The following is a 20,676-nucleotide window of genomic DNA, read 5'->3' on the forward strand; positions in this document are numbered from 1 at the left end:
GTGAGACCCTGAGCAGAGAACACAGTCCATGCCATATCAGACATGTGACCTACAGACCTGTGAACTACTAAATGGGTGTAGCTTTCAGTTATGAAGTTTGTGGTTACATACCAACAGAAAATTTATACATTCTAGTTAAGCAAAATCTACAGATTTTACCACCTTAGCAGTATTTCTAAACAGTATTTCTAAAGCTCTGCTGCCAGCAACTAAAGGTGCCCAGGCTGCCATGTCCCATCACTGGTTCTGGCAGTGGGCATGGGGAGCAACCTTTTTGCCAGCCGTCTCTGTGCTCAAGATCATGTGCTTTGGAGTCACATACATCCGTGAAGAGAGGATAGTGATATCTCACTACCAGGGTTGTTATAAAGATTAAATCCTCCATTAACTTGAAGGACGTAGTGCTGGACCCTTTAAAACAATCTGCTTCATAAATAGTAGCTGTCTTTCCTCCATGGATCAGGGTACTCCTGTGGCACTTTGACCTGCCTCATCAGCCAGGGTGCCTTAACCAAGAGCCACATTAGAATCACTGTGATGATCCTTTTCTAAACCTTCACCTGAAACTCCCTTGTTGGTGGAAACAGTACTTCTATATCAAAGGGCTTTAAAGTTATTAAGCCATAATAAAATGTCTGAATACCATCTGCTACAGCCTTGTTTCCTGCTCCTGAGAAGTGAATCTTTTGTTCTATTCAGGCCTTCATCTGTTTTACTCAAAGTCCACCTATTTAAATGTTAATCTCATCCAAAACACCCTCACAGAAACAGCCAGAATAATGTTTGACCAGATATCTGGGCACCATGGCTCAGTCAAAGTGACACATGAAATTAAACATTACACACTAAAAAATTATTCGTTGTTTATCTGGAATTCAAATTTAACTAGGTCTCCTCTGTCCTGTCTGCCAACCCTACACATGGACAGCTCTGTGGAGAAGACTCCAAGTGCTCCAGTCAATAGCCCCAGCTGAGCTCCCAGTAGATGCCAGCACCAATCCTCATCCTTGTGAATGAGCTCTCTTGGATGTCCCAGCTGAGAGGTGCCTCTAGATGACTGCAGCCCCAGGTGACAGACACCACATGGAGCAGAAAAACACCCAGCTGAGCCCCGTCAACCCACAAAATCCTGAGGGAATACATGGCTATTGTTTTGGGGTGTTTGCTAAGCAGAAATAGATATTCGAAACATTATGATTTTGGTGAATGTTCCCTCTTTTTATGTGGTCGGTTATCATTGGCTAAGATAAATATTCTCTTATCCCGGAAGGCTTGGTAAGACTTTGTTATAATTTTGCCTGTAGTTTGTGTGTTGGTTTATGTGTGGGAAGACACTTCTGAGCATTTCATCAATTCCTTCTTGAGGGGCTTTCCAAAGAAAATTTTCATGATGTATGATATTCACACTAGTCTTGCAAATTGGAAAATGATTCCATTAATAATTATGGAATCACACTGAAATCACATGAATTAAGGTACTGAGAAAGTGTTGCTACAAATGGCTTCATGAGGGAAAGCCTCATACATTGGCTTGGTGTGTATTCATTCAGAACAAAGGATATTTATTCACTTTGAGAGTGTTTCTCAAAGTTTTCCTGAAAAACTTTCTCCTGCTACATGGATTTCCTTTGGCAAGGAAGCCACTCTCTGAGTACACATAGACAGGGCTCCTTAACCAAACAGCAGGTAGATATGCATTGCAGTCTTTGGTCTTTGTGACTGACCCAATGCAGCACTGCTGAATGGACAAGTCTGTACAATTCTGTACAATTCTGGAGCTCATTAATGGGAAGCCCACTTGCCAGCAAATCTAAGCTACTTTCTCCAATCTTGCCTTGATAAGGAATCAAGGTGATGTATTGTTTTCCTTATTCTTTTTTTAATATTTCTTAGTTGGTCCACAGCTTAGACATGGAGCAAGGGTGGATTTCGGGGAGGGGAAGCAATAAAGACAAGCATTTTGAAGCAATAACATAGGAATTGTTGGTGAGCAAGTGAGACACAAAAGGAGGAGAAGAACTGTGGGCCTATTGTAAGACCGACTTTTGAGGGCAGAGCAGAATCCGTGCTCCCTGTGGGAAGCTTGTTATATGAGTTTTGAAGGGAGAAAGTCTTGGCTATGCAACCCCCCCATTTCTCCTTCCAACCTCACCAATCAGGTAAGTTATTCCTGCAAAAGAGAAAGAGTGAGTGTGTAGAGGGGCTGGAAGTTTGTTGGTCATGAATGTTCCTCTACAGGGAAGAAAATATTGGGAATGGTGGATAAGAATTCCCCAGAATAAACCAATGTATGGTTCAATTGACTATATTTCTGCCTAATAAATGACTATATTATTCTAGGCCTGCCTCCCTGAAATATCTCTGAGATTTCTTAAATGACATTTGTTTGTTTATATCATTAAGTCACATTATTATAGACAGTCTCTTAGTTCTCTGCCACAGATGGCAAACTGCTTACCATGGCATGTGATTTTATATGTTCATCCTCTGGGGGCTAGCTCATCTCTGAGAACCCTAGGATACCTCCTTGGGTCTCTGTGTACCAATAATACTCCCCTACTGTCTCTTTAAAGCAAACAAAATTCCTGACGACAGGGACATGCTTTGTTCCAACAACATAGGCAGAATTCTGCCAATTGCCGGGGTCCTAGTCTAGTGCCTGTAATTTGCATGCGGAAATGGTAGTGGTCAGGTGGTAGCCTGAAAAGCGAAGGTGTTCTGCTTTAGACCAAAGGCCAGGAGGAGGAGCGTGCAAAAGCACTTCCAGTGTGGAGGATAAGCCTGCGCGTCATCGTTGCCATAGAAACCTGACGTCAATATGGCGACCGCGACGGCTTCTATATAGAGACAGACGTGGCCTGGCCGGAAGAACAGATCTTGCTTTCGAGTCTTTGGTACTCAGCCGACAGTGTGAGTTCCCGCGATGGGGGCTGAGCTGCCCTGACGTGTAGGGAGACAGAGGGGTCCCAGATTTAAGTGGCCCCTTTGGCCGTTTGGGAGTCGCTGCTCTGGCGACTGGTCTCGCAGGCAAAGATGGGCCCCAGTGAGTGTGGTGTCCTGCTCCAGGGATGTCTTGAAGCTAATTTCCTTCTAAAGGCAGGGGCGCAGGAGGAAGACACGGGACGACTCTCTCTGAGCCCCAGCTCCTCTCCCTACCAAACAGGATAAGAATGCTTAACCCACAGGATCGCTTTGAGCGTTCAGTGACAACACATGAGCAATCTCATGGCCCCGTGGTTATTGCGGGACCGTGAATGCCTGTATGAATTCAGGCTACTTAGTATTAATTTTCAACTTTTTAAATTAGGGCATAGTCTAGGAAAGGAGAGGGGGAAAAGCCCATTATAACATCTGGTTGTTAGAGTCAGTACCCAATCTTATCAATGTCATCGTCACTATCCCAATGCCTAGCATGGTGGAGGACACATCGTTACTCCACAAAAGCATAGTGATTGCTGGATCTGTCTCTCCCTGCTCAGCTCTTCATGCTGGAGGCCGAGCTGGTATTAGGTTTCTGACAGAGGCAGGTTCTGAAGATGTGTGTCCTCATAGCTGCTGAAGCTTCTGTTACAGATTCAAGGGCAGCAGTGCTCAGAGACCCCAACACGTCACATCCCTGCTGGGATATGACGTCTGGCTCAAGTGAGTTCATAGATCTGAACGAAAGCATGTTATAGAGTAGCTCCTGTGAGGTTCACAAACTAACCTCAAAGGAGAGAAGCTGCTTTGATCTCCTCATGAAAGAAGAGGTTTAGCAGGTTGAATGTCATTCCGTCAGCAGCTACCTGCTTTGCAGTAGCCCTTAGGCTCATTTTAGAGATGCTTTCTTTGTTTGCAAGCAGTAAATTGGCTAGCATGAGGAAGAGTCTTCATGTTTAGCATGCATGTACATAAATTTAATATATTTTCTGATTGTATAAATAATAATCAGTGATTCCCACGGCTCTCTCCCATGGTTGCTGAAATAAGCCATTGGCTTGAAGATCTTCCTAGCAATTTGGCATTGATTCTTCTGTAGTCACCATGTTGTCATCCATTGTATACTGAAATATTTTAAGAAGCCAGAAATTTTTCAAGTATTAGTTAAAATGTCATTTATAAGAATTTTGTATTTTCAAAATTAATAATTACCTTATAGTTTGCCCTATTATAATGATACCCAGCAATATCCCCAACGATAACCAGGTAGGCTTAAATGTCATTGTTATTATTTTTCCAGGACATAAGATTTTCAGTTCTGTGCTACATGGCCTCCCTACCCCTCCCACTGTCCTGTCCCCAGGCAAACATAGTTCTCCTGTCACTATGGATTAGTTTTCATGTCCTAGAAACTTATTTAAGGGGAATCACAGAGGTTTTATTCTTTTTTGAGGAGGCAATCTGACTTTGTTCATTCATGATGTTTTTGGTTTACCCACTTTGTTGCATACATCAATAGTCCATTCTTCTTTTAGTGCTTAGTAGTGTTTTAGTATATGGATATACCTCAATTTATTTTATCCATTTACCTGTTGATAGATATTTGAGTGGTTTCCAATTTGGGGCTCTTATAAATAAAGCTGCTATGAACATTTGTGTATTAGTCTTTACATAGACATAGACTTTCTTCCTCTAGAATAAATACTTAGGAGTGTAATGGCTGGATCACGTGATAGATGTGAGATTAATGTTATACGAAACTGCCAAACTGTCTTCCAAAGTGGTCGTACCATTTTTCATTTCCAGCAGCAGTTGTGTGAGAGTTCCATCCTCCACAACCTTGGCAAGACTTGATGTGTTCAATCTATTTAATTTTAGCCATTCTCATGGGGATGTAGTAGTATCTCACTGTAGTTTGTATTTACATTTCTCTAATGATTAGTAATATTGAACATCTTTTCATATACTTATTTGATATTTGAGTACTTTTTTTTGTTGAGTGTCTGTTCAAAACTTTTGCCCATTTATTTATTGTAGTGTCTGTTTCCTTCTTATTGACTTTTGTGAGATTTTCTATATTCTGCATACAAATACTTTATCAGATATATGATTTTCAAACATTTTCTCCCAGTCAGTGGCTTGTCTTTTCATTTTCTCAGCAGTGTCTTTGGAAGAGCAAACGTTTTTAACTTTGAGGAAGACCAGTTTATTGATTTGTTCACTTATGGTTTGTGGTTTTGGTGTCTCATCTATGAAATCTTTATCTAATCCAGTGTCACAAGGACTTTCTCTTGCGTTTTCTGGTAGAACTTTTATAGTTTTCACTCTTATGTTTGGGGTTATGATGCATTTTGAGTTAACTTTTATATATAGTACTATATGTGGATCACAGTTCATGTTTGTATATATGGATATCCATTTCTTCAAGAGTCATTTATTGAAAAGACTTTTTTCCACTGAATTGTCTTTGTAGCTTTGTTGAAAATAAACTGTCCATATATGTGTGGGTCTGTTTCTGGACTCTTTATTTTGTTCTTTTGATATACATTTCTACCTTCACCCCAATACCACACTGTCTTGGATATTATAAATTTATAATGAGTCTTAAAATCAGGTAGCATTTATCCTCTAACCCTGTTCTTTTCAAAGTTCTTCACAGTCTAGGTTCTTTTCATTTCCACATGAAATTAGGAATCATCCTGTCAATTTCTTTTAAAAAAAGTGTCTGCTGGGACTTTTATTGAGATTGCATTGAATCTATAGATCAGTTTGAGGGAAATAGATATCTTAGCAATGCTGAGTCTTGGAAACTATGAAGATGGTATGTCTCTCTATTTATTTAGATCTTCTTTAATGTCTCTGAGCAATGTTTAGTAGTGTTCAATGTACAGGCATTGCACATTCCATGGACATATTATTCATAAGTATCTCATACTTGTTGCTATTGTAAATAACAGTATTTTAAATTAAAATTTCCATGTATTTTATTTTCACTGAACTGTCAGTGGCCAAATGTTCAACAGTAGCCATTGAGGAATCTTTTTGGTTGAAAGCACAGGCTACTCTAAGATAGAAAAGGTACTTGATGTATAATATACATTTGCCTCTATTTCCAGGTCAACTTTTACTAGTATTGGCAGTCTACTAAAACCAGGGGGAAGAATGTCCCAGAGACAGTTCTACAGGTCATCTACAGAAAAATCCATCACTAAAGTAGTTTGAAATTTATGTGTGTGGTCAGAAATGACTGTGTTAAATTGTGGGGCTTTTGTTCTTTTCACTGCAGCGAATCTGCTTCAGTGAATTCCTGGGAACTTGGGTGATGAGAGAGACTCGGGAGTCGGGGAGGAAGGGGAGAGAGAGAAAGAGAGAAAGAAGAGGAGAGAGAGAAAGAGAGAGCATGTATGTATGTATGTATGTATGCATGTATGTGTGTATTGCTGAAGCTACCAGGAATCTTTATTGTGAAGGATACTTGAGGTTAATTACTGTGTATTGTCAGTCCTGTTCAATTCCTAAGACATATTGGAACCTAATCACGGTAGATATTGTCTGTTTTTCCCCAGCTTTACTTGGCCAGAATGGTTACCATGGTAACTCAGTGACTGCTGTGGGATTTGATGCAATCTGAGCATCCATTTATGATTCTTACCTGAATCACTTGTTACTATGGTTTCTGTCAGCTGTTGCTTTTCCAATTCTGTCATTCCTTCTATAATTACTAGTTAGCATTTGAATGTAGGGTTAAGCCTTCTCTTTTTCCTCTATCATTAATTAATTAATTCTTTTCATTTCTATCAGTATGAAAACCTAGATTCCTACTTTTTGCTCAAAGAGTTTATTATCATTACGTATTTTGATACTCAAATTATCCCAGAATTGGCCAGTGTTAGCCCTTTTTGTTGGCCTCTGTGTCTATTTGACACCTCCCTCAACTTTGAACATGTATGTTCTTCTCTGAGCCTATCTCCCATCTGTAGAAAGGAAGTAATGATGGCCACCTCAGAGCCTTGTTTTGAGAATTTGAAGATAAAAAATAACAACTTACAGCATGTGACATCTAGTAGGTCATCAGCAATTTTAGTTCCCCATTCCAACTTTGCAACCTTAATTCTGTTAGTGTGATGCCTCTGACATTAACATAAAAGCATGACTACCAGAGAGAATACTTGGAAATGTAATAGATAGCAGGGATCAGTCCATAATTCCGTGATGTGTGAGCTTCAGTGTCGTTGCATGTGTGGGAGGGGGCTGTGTGGTGGAGCTGGGGAAGAGGCCAAGTGTCACTGAACAGCTTCCAGTGGACTGAGTGGGGACAGGCAAGGACATTCTCACTTTTTTCTCCTGTTTTTCATGTGCCTTCCCATCCTGTCACTTTCTTCTCCATTCCATGTGCCGTCTTATCCCCTGACTCTCCTTCTAGTGGACCATCAGAGAAGGGTGTGGACTCTGAGCCTCAGAAACAGGAGCTGATAGAGAAGAACCAAATGTGATGTCAAGTGTGCAGACAGATTCCTGGAGCAAGAGTGAAGAGATCAAGGTCCCATCATTGGGACACTTAGGTAAGTCACTACCCTTCCACTAGATTTGTCTATACAGCAGGGTAACAATACCCAGTGCTGCTGACCACCAAGGAGTACTCTGGAGTTTAAGTGTGATCCCATGTGGGAAAGAAATCTGTGGTCATAGGTGGGAGGAAAGGACCAGTGCACTTTTGAGTAATTACATTAACAGAGACATCCCAGATGTCATAGAACTCTGCATGGCAGACATCAAATTAATAGCACACAAATGCCAGATATTTAGGTCATGATTTTCCAAGTGTGGTCCATGGAGCACTTTATCAAAATTGTCATGGAGTACTTGTTAAAACTGCAGACTCGTAGGCCCACCTTAGGTGTGCTGAATCAAAACCAGGAAGGTGCGATGGGAGATGCCTACGTTTTTAACAATTTCTCTGGTTGGTTGAGGTATTCATCCAAGTTTGAAAAGCACTGCTATAGATTAACTCTAAGGTCTTCTTAACATTTTGAATCCTTTAATGTCTAATGTCTTTGTCAGTTTCTCCTGCCACTCAGCTTTAAATGTCTGTGTCCTCTCTGGAATGTCAGATAGGTAGCAATTCCTTCATTTAAATAATATTTATTCAGTGACTTATGTGTGAGGCACTGAACTAGGCACTGGGGACACAGCTCAGAGAACAAGACAGGCAGGGTCCCTGGAGTTTCATTCTAGTTTGGGAAAACTGGCAATGACCAGGTAAACCTATCAATAAGTGGGACAATTCCATATGGGGATGACTGCTTTGAAGAAAATGAACACATGAATAGAGTTGAAGTGATGATGATGGATTATTATGGTGGAGTTGTCAATGAAGCTTTTTCTCAGGAAGTGACATTTGAGCTGAGTCCTGATGACAGAAGCCAGGCTTGGACAGGCCTTTGGGTCAGTGCCCTTGTGATGTGCGTGGCATCAGTTGTTCCAGGAGCAGACAACGAGCTCAAGTGGCTGAAGCGTGGCAGACAAAGTGTAGATGGTAGGAGATGAACTCCAAGGGCAGACAGGAGCCACATCATTTGGGGGTATATAAGGAGTTTGGAGTTCCTTCTGATGGTGGCAGTTAGAGTATGGGGGTTACATGCTCTGATTCATGTGCTCACAAGGTGACTCTGGCCACTGTGGAGCATGGACTGGAGAGGGACAGGAGAGCTGTGGGGATAACCATTAGGGGGATCTTGCAAAAGTCCGGGGGAGGGACGAGGGTGGATTGGCCCAGTGCTGCAGCAGTGTGCAGAGGACGGGATGGCCCTGGACAGGGCATGTAGGAGGTAGGGCAGGCAGGACCTGCAGTGGCTGTGTGTGAGCGGTTTGTGAGGATAAGGCAGGATCCTGGATGACCCTTCATCTTATTGTTTGGTCATGTGGAGAAACGGCAGTGCTATTTTCTGAGACCAGTTGTTCCAAGTGCTTTCAAGAGATTCTCAAGAAAATCAGTTAGGTCATCCAACAGTAGTTATAGTGAAAGTTAGTGATGTAAACAAGGAACCATAGGAAAAGACAACCTACCAAGTGGGAGAAAACATTTTCAAACCATGCATCTGACAAGGGGTTGATTTCCAAAATATAAAAGTAACTCATACAACTCAACAACAACAACAACAAAATGAAAAACCTGATCAAAAAATGGGCAGAGGGTATGAACAGACATTTTTCCAAAGAAGGTATACAGATGGCCAAGAGGCACATGAAAAGATGTTCAACATCACTCATCATAAGGGAAATGGAAATCGAAACTACCCTGAGATATCACCTTACACCTGTTAGAATGGCTATAATCACCAAGACAAAAAATAATAAATATTGGAGAGGATGTAGAGAAAAAGGAACCCTCATACACTGCTGATGGGAATGCAAACTGGCACAGCCACCATGGAAAACAGTATGGAGATTTCTCAAAAAGTTAAAAATAGAAATGCCATATGACTCAGCTATCCCACTACTGGGTACTTATCCAAAGAGCTTGAAATCAACAATTCAAAGAGACTTATGCACCCCTATGTTCATTGCAGCATTATTCACAAAAGCCAAGACGTGGAAGCAACCCAAATGCCCTGCTATGGATGAATGGATAAAGAAGATGTGGTGTACACACACACACACACACACACACACACACACACACACACACACAATGGAATACTACTCAGCCATAAAAAAGACAAAATTGTCCCATTTACAACAACATGGATGGACCTTGTGGGTGTTATTAAGTGAAATAAGCCAGACAGAAAGACAAGTACCATATGATTTCACTCATATGTGGAAGATTAACACATGGGCAAAAAGAAGAGATTAGTGATTACCAGAGGGGAAGGGGGTTGGAGGATGGGTATAAGGGGTAAAGGGGCACATTTGTATGGTGACTGACAAATAATAATATACAACTGAAATTTCGCAGTTATAAACTATTATGACCTCAATAGAATAAAAATAAAATCTTCAGTTCCTTGAAAGTATAAAAATTAATGTGCAGGAGCCATCGCATCTCAGATTTAACCCTTGAATTTTCCCATATTTCCCTCTTATTTCCACTTTAGAGTTAATGAGATGCTCCACTGGAACAGTATGGGTTTTGAGTTCAATATATATTTAGCTATTAATGAAAGGAAGAATGGAAATTGTGTGTCAAAGTAATACTAGTAATCTGTGAAGACTATTAACTCGTAATGTAGAAAACTCTTTCTGCAACTTAGACTTTGAAGGGGGAGAAAGAGAGAGACAGAGACAGAGAAAGAGAGAGCGCTTGTGGCTGCATGGGGATGAGGGATCCAAGGAGGGATTTTTTAATCTTCAATGCCTTGAAAGTTGAGCAAGTTTAAAAGTTGAGGTTGGCAGTTCTTTTCTTTCAGCACTTGAAAAATGTGCCACTTTCTTCTGTACTTTATGGTTCCTTATGAGAAATTTTCTGTCCTCCACATTGTTTTTATCTCATAGGTAATTATGTCATTTCTTTCTCCCTGCTTTCAAGATTTTTTTGTGTGTTTAATTTTCCTAAGTTTGATTATGATGTATGTGTTTCATGAATTTCTTTGGGATGATCCTGTTTGGAGTCTGCATGGCTTTTTGAACCTGTAGGTTTGTCTTTTGCCAAATTTGAAGTTTGTCAGCCATTTTTCCTTCAAATACTTTTTGTGCCATGTACTTTTTCTCTTCTATTCCAAGACAGCAATGATACGAATATTACATCTTTTGTTATAGTACCACAGGTTTCTGATATTTTGCTCTATTTTTTTTAGTCTGTTTTCCTTCTGTTCAAATTGGGTAAGTTCTGTTCTATCTTCATGTTCACTGATTCTTTTTTCTCTCCTCTCCATTCCACTGTTTCATTCATCCACTGAATTTTTATTTCAGTTATTGAATGTTTCAATTCTAAAATTTCCATTCACTTCTTCTGTGTATCTTCTATTTCTTTGTTGAGACTTTCTATTTTTCTTTGTTTTCAAACATGTTTGTATTTACTCATTGAGCCATTTCTATGATTCCTTCAAAATCCATGTCAGGTAATTCCAAAATCTGTGTCATCTTGATGTTGGCATCTGTTTATTGTCTTTTCTCATTCAAGTTAAGATTTTCCCAGTTCTTGGATAGAAGAGGGAATTTTGTCTGTATCTGGGGTATTTTGGATATTATGTAATTAGACTCTGGATCTTAATTAAATCATCTATTTTAGCAAGGCTTCGGTGACACCACGCCAGTGGAGGAAGGGGATCACAGTCTCATAATAGCCAAGTGGGGATGAAAGTCCTGGTTCCCCACTCAGCCTTCTCTGACACTGGATTTGGGGTGGAAGGGGAAGAGATGCCTCATTACCATTTGGCAGTTGTGGGATTTCAGGCTCCCCACCAGGCCTCCGCCTACACTACCCTGGCTTAGAGAAGAAGCATATACCCTTGCTGTTCCCCATGTGGCCTCCACTGACACCATAGGGGGAGAAGCTCATTTATTGCCTGGTGGGTATAAAAGTCCAGGTTCCCCATGCAACCTCTACCTACATGAGGGGCAGGGCATGAGAGTGGAAGGGAAGGAGTGACTTGTTACTGCTTAGTGGAGGTGGGATTACAGTCCCCACCAGGCCTCCACTGACACCACCGTGGTAAGAAGGGGAAGACACTTCCTTACTGCCCTCCATGTGGCCTCCCCTGACACTGTGGAAAGGAGGAAGCCTCCTCATCACAGGATGGTCATGATAGTTCTACTGTCCCACTTGGCTTCTGGTGACATCAGCCCAGAGAGGAGGGGAAGGGTGCCTTCCTTTCTATCAGAGAGGAGAGGAAGGTGCCTCATTATGACTGGGTGTGGATGGAAGCCAGGCTCCCTGCGTGGTCTCCACTGACACCATGGAGGGCTGTGTTCATTTCCACTAGCAGGGATGAAAGTCCCTGTTCCACATGCAGTCTTCTCTGATACCATCCCAGAGGGTGGGGAGGGGTGCCTGGTTACAATCAAGTGAACAGGGAATCCACATTCCCCACTCAGCCTTTGCTGGCATTATGGGGGTGGAGCTGTGTTTCATTCTGTGGTGTTTATCTGAGGTAGGGTAGTTGTTGTCTAAAAGCTTTCTTTCTTTCTAGATTTCCCCTTTTCTGGTTCTTTGTCTTTTCTTGAAGCTCTTTTTATCTTTTCCTGTTGGCATTTTTGGGTCTCCTGCTTCTCCTGCATCCAGTCTGGCATATATGGGGCACAAATAAAACGAAGGGAATTCAATGCCATGCCATTAGTTGCTTCCCAAAGTCCCTAGCCATTCTGTCTTTTTTCTCTCTACCTTTCAGAGTCTTCTTATTTTTGTTTTTCCTATAAAATCCAGAGGTTTTAGCTGTATCTATCAGAAGACATAGGGAAAAATGTGTCTACTCCATCTGTCCCCAATCAGAAATCCTTTCCTTTTATTTTTAATATAAGTAAAATTTTATATGTTTACATTTCTCCAATTTTCAGATAAAATGTACCATTCTGTACATTCCTTTGTGTACACTGACATTTTCACTTAACAGTATATCTTGAAGATCCCTCCATAACTCTATGTGGAGATACTCATAATTCTTCTTTAATATTACATAGTATATATACTGTTTTGTGATTGAACAAGCTTACTCATCCAGCACATAATTGATGGATATTTAGGTTCTTCTCATTCTTTTGCTATACAGTAGTCCCCGCCTTAGCCACAGGGGATGTCCAGTGGATGTCTGAAACTGTAGATAGTACTGAACCCTATATATACCATGTTTTTTCCTATACATACATACGTATGATAAAGTTTAATTTATGTTAGGCACAATAAGAGATTAACAAAAATAACCAATAATAAAATAGAATAATTGTAACATTATATGTAATAAAAATTATGTGAATGTGATCTCGCTCTCAGAATATCTTATTGTACTGTATTCATCTTTATGATGATGATGATGTGAGAAGATACAATGCCTACGTGATGAGATAGGGTGAAGTAAATGATGTAGGCATTGTGATGTAGAGAATTTTCCATTTAATATTTTTGGACCACAGTTGATCGAGGGTAACAGACTGCAGAAAGTGAAACCACAGATAAGGGGAGACTACTGTACAAATAGCACCAGAGTGAATATCTCTATCTATAATCTTTTTGTGTCACTGCCAGTTTACCTTTATATATACTTTATATATAAGATATATGTATATAATATCTATAATATATAAATATACATACATATTTCATTTATATATTTAATATATGTAAAGTATATATTTAGTTGTATATATATTTCTGGACATGGGATTTCTGAGTCAAAGAGTAAGGGCATATATAGTTTTGCTAGATTTTATCAAATTCCTCTCCACAGTAGTTGTATTAGTTTCCTATTGCTGCTGTAACAACCTGCCACAAACTTGGTATCTATAAACAACAGAAATTAATTCTGTCACTGTTCTGGAGGCCATAAGTCCAAAATTAGATTCACTGGGCCAAAATCTAGCGGTCAGCAGAGCTATGTTTATTTCAAAGGCTTTGGGGAAGAATCCATTCCTTGGTTCTTTTAGTTTCTAGTGGCTGTTGTCATTCCTTGGTTTGTGCCTGCATCATTCCAACCTCTGTCTGCTTGGTCACATTGACTTCTCTTCTGTCTGTGTCAATTCTATCTCTGCCTCTCTCTTAAAAGACACTTGTGATTGCATTTAGGGCCTACCTTAATAATCCAGGATAATCTCCCCCATTTCAAAATCCTTAATTTAATCACATCTGCAAAGACTCTTTTTCCATATGTGGTAATATTTAGAAATTTCAGGGATTAGGACCTGATATCTTTGGAAGCCAATAGTTAAGCCTACTACAGTAATCATACCTAATTTTGCATCCCTGTGAGTAATGTATGAAAGGTTGTAATTTTCCCATCCTCACCAAATGAGTGTGTTGATAAACCTTTGGATTTGCCAATCTAATAGTTTAGAAATTGTATCTTAGTGTGTTTTTTGTTGTTGTTAAAGACTGGTACAAGAGGTAACAACTGTTGCCAATCTTATTTTTTATTCTCCCCAAAGCCCCCCAGTGCATAGTTATATATTCTAGCTGTGAGTGCCTCTGGTTGTGCTATGTGGGACGCCGCCTCAGCATGGCCTGATGAGCGGTGCTATGTCCACGCCCAGGATCCAACCAGTGAAACCCTGGGCAGCTGAAGCAGAGCATGCGAACTCAACCACTCGACCATGGGGCCGGCCCCTTAGTGTAGTTTTAATTGCATCTCTCTTACTTGAATCAAGTTTGAGATTGTTTTCGTATATTTGAAGACGTGCATTTTTTTGTTACTTGTTTATATTTTTTACACGTCTTTGATAGGGTTGCTGTTTTTAATGACTCTATATTGATACACTAATTTATAGAAGGATTATCAACATTGTTAGAGATATTGGTTGTAAATACTCTTTCCCAGTGTCTTTTTCATTAGCTAGCATGTGTTTTGGCATGCAAAGTTATTGTTATTTTTACGTAGTCAAATTTATCAATCTTTTCTTCCTTAATGTGCCTGGAATTTGAGTCATAGTTAGGAAAGCTACCTCCACTTCCAGATTATAGAGGTGTTTATTCATGTTTTCTTCTAGTACTTGTATGTATTTTTTTTACTTTTAAATCTCAACTATCTGTAGTTTCTCCTGATGTAAGACAGAGAAATGAATCTCTTTTTACCTTTTTAACCATATGGTTATCTAGTTATCACAATACCAGTTCTTAAATCATCCGTCACATCTCCACTGATTTAAAATGCTGCCTTGATCATATTCAAAACTTCTGAATATAATTGGACCTGGGTCAATATTTTCTATTCTGTTTCATTAGTTTTTCTGTGGCATGTGGGACGCCGCCTCAGCGTGGTTTGATGAGCAGTGCCATGTCTGCGCCCAGGATTCGAACCAACGAAACACTGGGTCGCCTGCAGCGGAGCGCGTGGACTTAACCACTCGGCCACGGGGCCAGCCCCTCTTTACTATATGTTTTAGTATCTGGTAGGACTAGCTGCCACCCCTTCCCACCGTGCTTCTTTTTCAGGGTTTATTTGACAATTCTTGCTGTCTTTTCATCCAAATAAATCTGATAATCAACTAAATTATTATCTAGTATGATTGTCTAAATTCACACCAAAATGCTAATGGTATTTAATTTGAAACACATTAAATTAATAAATTACTTTGGAGAAATTAGCATCCTTATGATATTGAGTCTCCTTACTCAAGAATACCATTGGGACCATCCCTGTGGCCCAGTGGTTAAAGTTCTGTGTGCTCTGCTTTGGTGGCTGGAGTTCACGGGTTTGAATCCCAGGCACAGACCTACTGCATTCATCAGCTGTGCTGTGGAGCATCACACATACGACATAGAGGAAGATTGGCACAGATGTTCACTCAGGGGTAATCTTCCTCAAGAATAAAAAGAGGAAGATTGGCAACAGATGTTAGCTCAGGGTGAATCTTCCTCACCAAAAAAAGAAAAAAAGAATATCATATCTTTTTCTATTTGCTGAAATCTAGTTTTGTGTTCTAAATAGGTTTTGAACATTGCTTCTTAAGTTTATGTCCAGCCATTTTCTTTCTTTTATTATATCTTCTAGGTTTTTTTAGTTGTACATGGGAAGGCTATTGATTTTGGATGTTAATGGTATAAACTGCTTTACTAAATTCTCTTTTTGTTTGGTGTAATTTTTCCATTTTTTCTTTGAGTTTTCCAATGTGTAATGATATCATCAGTAAACATAGATTTTACCTCTTCCTTTTGCTTTTAATTGCTTGCTTTTTCACTTACATTGTAAAATATCTCCTACAAAATGTCAAACATTACAGGAGATAAGTTAGCATCTTGTCTCATTCTTGTATTTAGCAGGAAGACCACCAGTATTTCCTCATTAAATAGGTTGCTGGCTTTTTGGCTGGAATGTGTGTATATATTGTCATGCTAAGAAAGTATCAGCCAATTCCTATTTTCTTCACTTTTAATAAAACATGAATGGACATTAGTACTGTCAAATAGCTTTTCTTAATCTATGGAGATGATGATATGATTGTTTTCTTTGGCTCTGTTAATACAATAGATTATATTAATGAATTTCCTGGCATTGAAACACTATATATGTGTCTATGTGTATGTGTTTTTGTATAATCTTATAAAATATCATATACATATATATAAATAAGTAGAATTGCATTCCTACCTCTAACTAGGTGTGTGTAACCCTGTAGTAGTGAGTTACCCTCTATAAGCCTGATCTTGGTTATCTGTAAAATGAGCATACCTATAGAATGTCTCTAGCATGTAGTACTTCATCAAATGTATGTATTGGCTCCCCTCCCACAAAAGACATGACTTTAGCATGAACATCTCATAGAGATCAGTTGGATTTGAAGCAGCGGGAAATGAAATGTGTAAATATTTAAATAAGGGATAAAGTTTGGTGTAATTTCTTTATAGGATGAGACACCTGAGGATGGTGAGGAAAAGAAATCAATCATCCTCTTATTCCTTTTTTTTAGGACAATAATAGGATTTATTATATCATTTACCAAGAAATCTGATGGAAAGACAGTTCCATGATTGGTTAACTTAGCTGTTCAACACGGTCATTAAAGACTCAGTAGTGGTTAGTATTTATTGCTGACTTCCTCTGTGCCCAACATTGTTATAAGTGCTAACCCAATACTTACTCACTTCAACCTCACCACAACCCATGAGGGGGAGCTGCCGTTGCTCACCTTTAAACATCAGGGAACTGAGGCACAGTGAGGGTAGTGCTAGCAAGCGACAGACTAAGATTTGAACAGATTCTGTGTGGCCGCTGATGGTTCTTGTCTGATAAGACTTTCAACCTCACTGTTAATCAAGGCTAAACAAAATAAATCAAATTGAGTTACAACTCTTTTCCTAGTCAAATAGGCAGGAATTCAAAATATTGATAATAATCACTGTGGTTTGGCATTAGAAGGAAATGTGTCCTGTTATAATCTAGCAGTGTTCCCCAACATCTCGTCTCCCTTCCTGTCCCTCAAGGACATTCTAAAGGCTTTCTTGTGAGTGGGCTAGGAATGGTCTTGCTTCCCTGCTATTTTTTTATATAGTTGAAAGAGCAATAGGTATTTATTTTAGGTAAAAATAGTTAATGTATAAAAGGGAAAAAATCATTACCCCAGACATACCAACCAAAGATAAGCCCTGAATGTTTTCATCTGCATTATATTCTTCCAGAAGTTTTCTTGCATGAGTGTTTATATATTTATGCATATTTGCATGTATTTGTATATTTATCTACAAAAGATAAGATCTCATCTCACATGTAGTTTAATAACCTGCTTGTCTCATTGTAGTGGGTTGAGTTGTGTCCCCCGAAAAGATATGTCCAGTTCTTAACCCCTTCACATGTGAGCGTGACCAGTATAAGAAATAGGGCCTTTGCAGATCTAATTCGGTAAGGATATTGAGGTGAAATCACCTAGGATTTAGGGCTCACCTAAGAGAAAGGAGAGGGAGATTTCACACACACAGGGAAAAAGGCCATGTGGAGACAGAGGCAGAGACTGGAGTCATGCTGCCACAAACCAAGTTGCTCTAGAAGCAACCGAACACTAGAAGAGGTAAGGATGGATTCTCCCCTAAAGCCTTTGGAGGGAGCATGGGCCTGCTGACACCTTGATCTGAGACTTCTTGTCCTCAGAACTATGAGAGAACACATTTCTGATGTTTTAAACCACGAAGTTCATGGTAATTTGTCATGGTGGCCTCAGGCATCTAATACAATCAGTAACAACATACCCCAAATGTCACCAATTGTGAATAAACGTCAGTCTCTACCCTATTTTTTATGCTATGGAGAGAGTAATTCCAATAAAGACATAGAAAGAAAGATGATTAAAATTTATTATGTGCCAAGTGCTTTTGATGTATTGAGTCATTCAGTGCTCACAGACCCCCTATGAGGTAGACACTGTTGCTAATCTCCAGTTTACAGATGAAAAATTGAGAGGCAGAGGAAATAAGGACTTGGCTCATGACTGCATGTTAGGGAGCAGGACAGCTTGGATTTGTACCCAACACTTCATGCTCCAGAGCCTGGGAAACTCAAAGATTTGTTGTTAAGTGACAGAAGCAGTCTGCACAATCATGTATATTTTCGGAGCTTATTAAAAGTAATACTCAGTATGTTAATATGTTTATAAAAAATATCTGGACCTAGTGACAAAAAGGTGACTTGTGACCTTGGTGAGATCATGTTCATTGAATCATGGGGACAGAAGCCATAGTGCACTAACAGAATTAGTCAGTGGGAAAGAAGATTGTTAACAGGGAATGTAGAAAACTCTTTCTGGAACTTTGATTCTGAAGGAGAGTGGAGAGAGAAAGAAAGGCTTGTGGCTGCATGGGAATGAAGGGACCAAAGAAGAATTTTTTAAAATCTTCTGTTCCTTGAAAGTTTAAAAATTAATGCACAAAAGCCATCTCACCTTGGGTTTAACCCCTGAAATTGCCCATGTAATCATTTGCCTTCTTTTCCTCTTACTTCTGCCATAGACTTAATGAGATACCTCCAATGGAATAGTATAAGTTTTAAGCCCAATATATAGTTAGGTACTAGTGAATCAAAGAATGGAGAATTTTATGTCAAAGAAATGCTGGTAATTTTTGGATTTTTTTTTTTCAAAAAGATTTTATTTTTCTCCTTTTTCTCCCCAAAGCCCCCCGGTACATAGTTGTATATTTCGTTGTGGGTCCTTCTAGTTGTGGCATGTGGGACGCTGCCTCAGCGTGGTCTGATGAGCAGTGCCATGTCCGCACCCAGGATTCGAACCAACGAAACACTGGGCCGCCTGCAGCGGAGCACGCGAACTTAACCACTCGGCCACGGGGCCAGCCCCGGTAATTTTTGGATTTTTGACTCTCAGGGAGGCAGCAGAAGGCTGAAACCTTGGTGTGACGTGGCTGGATCATGCATGATCTGAGGACCCCTGCACCGGTGACTGCGACAGGTCCAGAATTTTCCTATAAATGTAGTAAGATATGGGTCGGTCCACAGCAGCAATTAGGCCAAAACTATACCTCACTGGCCTGGTGCCATCTCTCACTGAGCTCACCAGGTGAGGAACTGGATTAGGGTCTGTGCAGAGGCACGATGTGGAGCAGCTCTTAGGAGCTTCTGAAACATCCAAGAAAGTAGAGAATCTTGTGTCTCTAAAACTTTGAAGTCAAGGTATATTAGAGAGATATGTGCTTCTTTCATAAAGATATGTATATTCTCATATGGGAAACAATTAGAAATGACTCCTCACAGTGCCTGCCTTAGTCCTGAGGCTTAACCTGTCCCTACTGCTGTGTCCCAACATTTAAAGGGCCATTGAAGTCCCACCACATGCCATGTACTCTGGGCAGGTTTTCTCATTAACCCCTCAGGACAGCTCTGTGATGAAAGCATCAGGTACATTGAGTCCCATTTCACAGATGGCCAAGCTGAGGCTCACAGAGCCTAAGTCCTCTCTCCAGATAAGTGGGAGAATGGCAATGAGGCTCCATCCCCTGCCCTTCCTAGAGAACACAGAGCAGCCTCCCTTTTACAGAAGATGGGCTTCCACAGCTGGAGAAATGAGTATTTTGCTCTCTCCTGATATTGTGGCCCCTGGGTACTCACTCGAAAGCCCCTCTTGATGATGAAGATGTTAGTGCACATGTATGTGCACGGACATTCATTACCTTGGAAAAGTATTCATTGTATTCAATTTCATGGGGAAACGAAGTAGATTCAAAATGGTATTGACAGTGTATCTGTGTGTGTGTGTGTGTATGTATGTGTATGTGTTTCTAAGTCTCCTCTAGTTCAGTCACCCCACCTCATTTATCTTCAGTTCAGACTGTGGCTCAATTCCAATCTCAGGTTTCAATATCCCAGAAAATGAAAGATACAGACAGATTACAGCCACTTGGTGGAAAATCCTAGAAAACTCTGAAACCACTAAACCAAAATCCCAAGCTCCATCCCTCCCTCCCTCTTGCTGAGCCCTTCGTCTGAGACTCTCACAACTGACATCCTACACCTGGACACCAGATTGCATCCATCTCCATTTTTCTTGTTCAGGGAATAAGAGGACATTTTGTCAATAATAATAAATGTCATCTAACAGTTTGTTTACTAAGATACCAATTCTGTCCGGAAAATTGACATGTATATTAAAGCAATTCTATCTGCTGTTGACCCCAAATCTACATTGCGTTCATTGAGTTCTCTCTTCCCTCATCAGTGTAGGTTGATATGTCCACGCTGTAGCGGGCATCCCTCCCAGGAAGTGTGGTGTTCACCCTCCATTACCTCATCCTTGTACAGGTTGCCCAGTCATTCTCCCACACCTTGTCTGTCATCCCCTGTCCACAACACTGGACAGAGCTGCCCAGACTCCACTGCAACGCCCCATCTTCCCTGTCACCTCCTGCCTGCCCTGCACTGCTCGTTGCCTACGTGCCACCCACTGCCAAGGTGCACTACTGCCACTTGATGTTTCATCGTGTGCAGGCCTTGGAGTGTATGTTTTCAGTTTTCTTTTACCCCATCAGCATTTTCAGACAGAATTAGAGTTTTTCTGAATAGGTTCACAGGCTGAGTTTTAAGGGATGATATCGTATTTTTTTTATCCCTTCCAGGCAGTTCTTAGGTTAATGATGGTGGTACGTTGGTGCCGCCTTGTTACAGAAGCCTGAAC

At 40.3% G+C, this 20,676-nt stretch overlaps 1 protein-coding gene across 2 annotated transcripts in view; it reads left to right on the top strand.

Annotated features, from left to right (window-relative positions):
- The first annotated feature begins 2,772 nt into the window (after positions 1-2,772).
- The window catches only part of LOC123282634 (nuclear RNA export factor 3-like), a 69,402-nt gene continuing 51,498 nt past the window's right edge, over positions 2,773-20,676 (top strand). For both annotated transcript variants that reach the window (XM_070502362.1, XM_070502364.1), the window contains exons 1-2: positions 2,773-2,910; positions 7,343-7,481. The gene's annotated coding sequence lies outside the window, so the exon portion shown is untranslated. The remainder of the gene's footprint in view (positions 2,911-7,342; positions 7,482-20,676) is intronic.

Source organism: Equus asinus, chromosome X (genome assembly GCF_041296235.1).
Source record: "Equus asinus isolate D_3611 breed Donkey chromosome X, EquAss-T2T_v2, whole genome shotgun sequence".
NCBI lineage: Eukaryota > Metazoa > Chordata > Mammalia > Perissodactyla > Equidae > Equus > Equus asinus.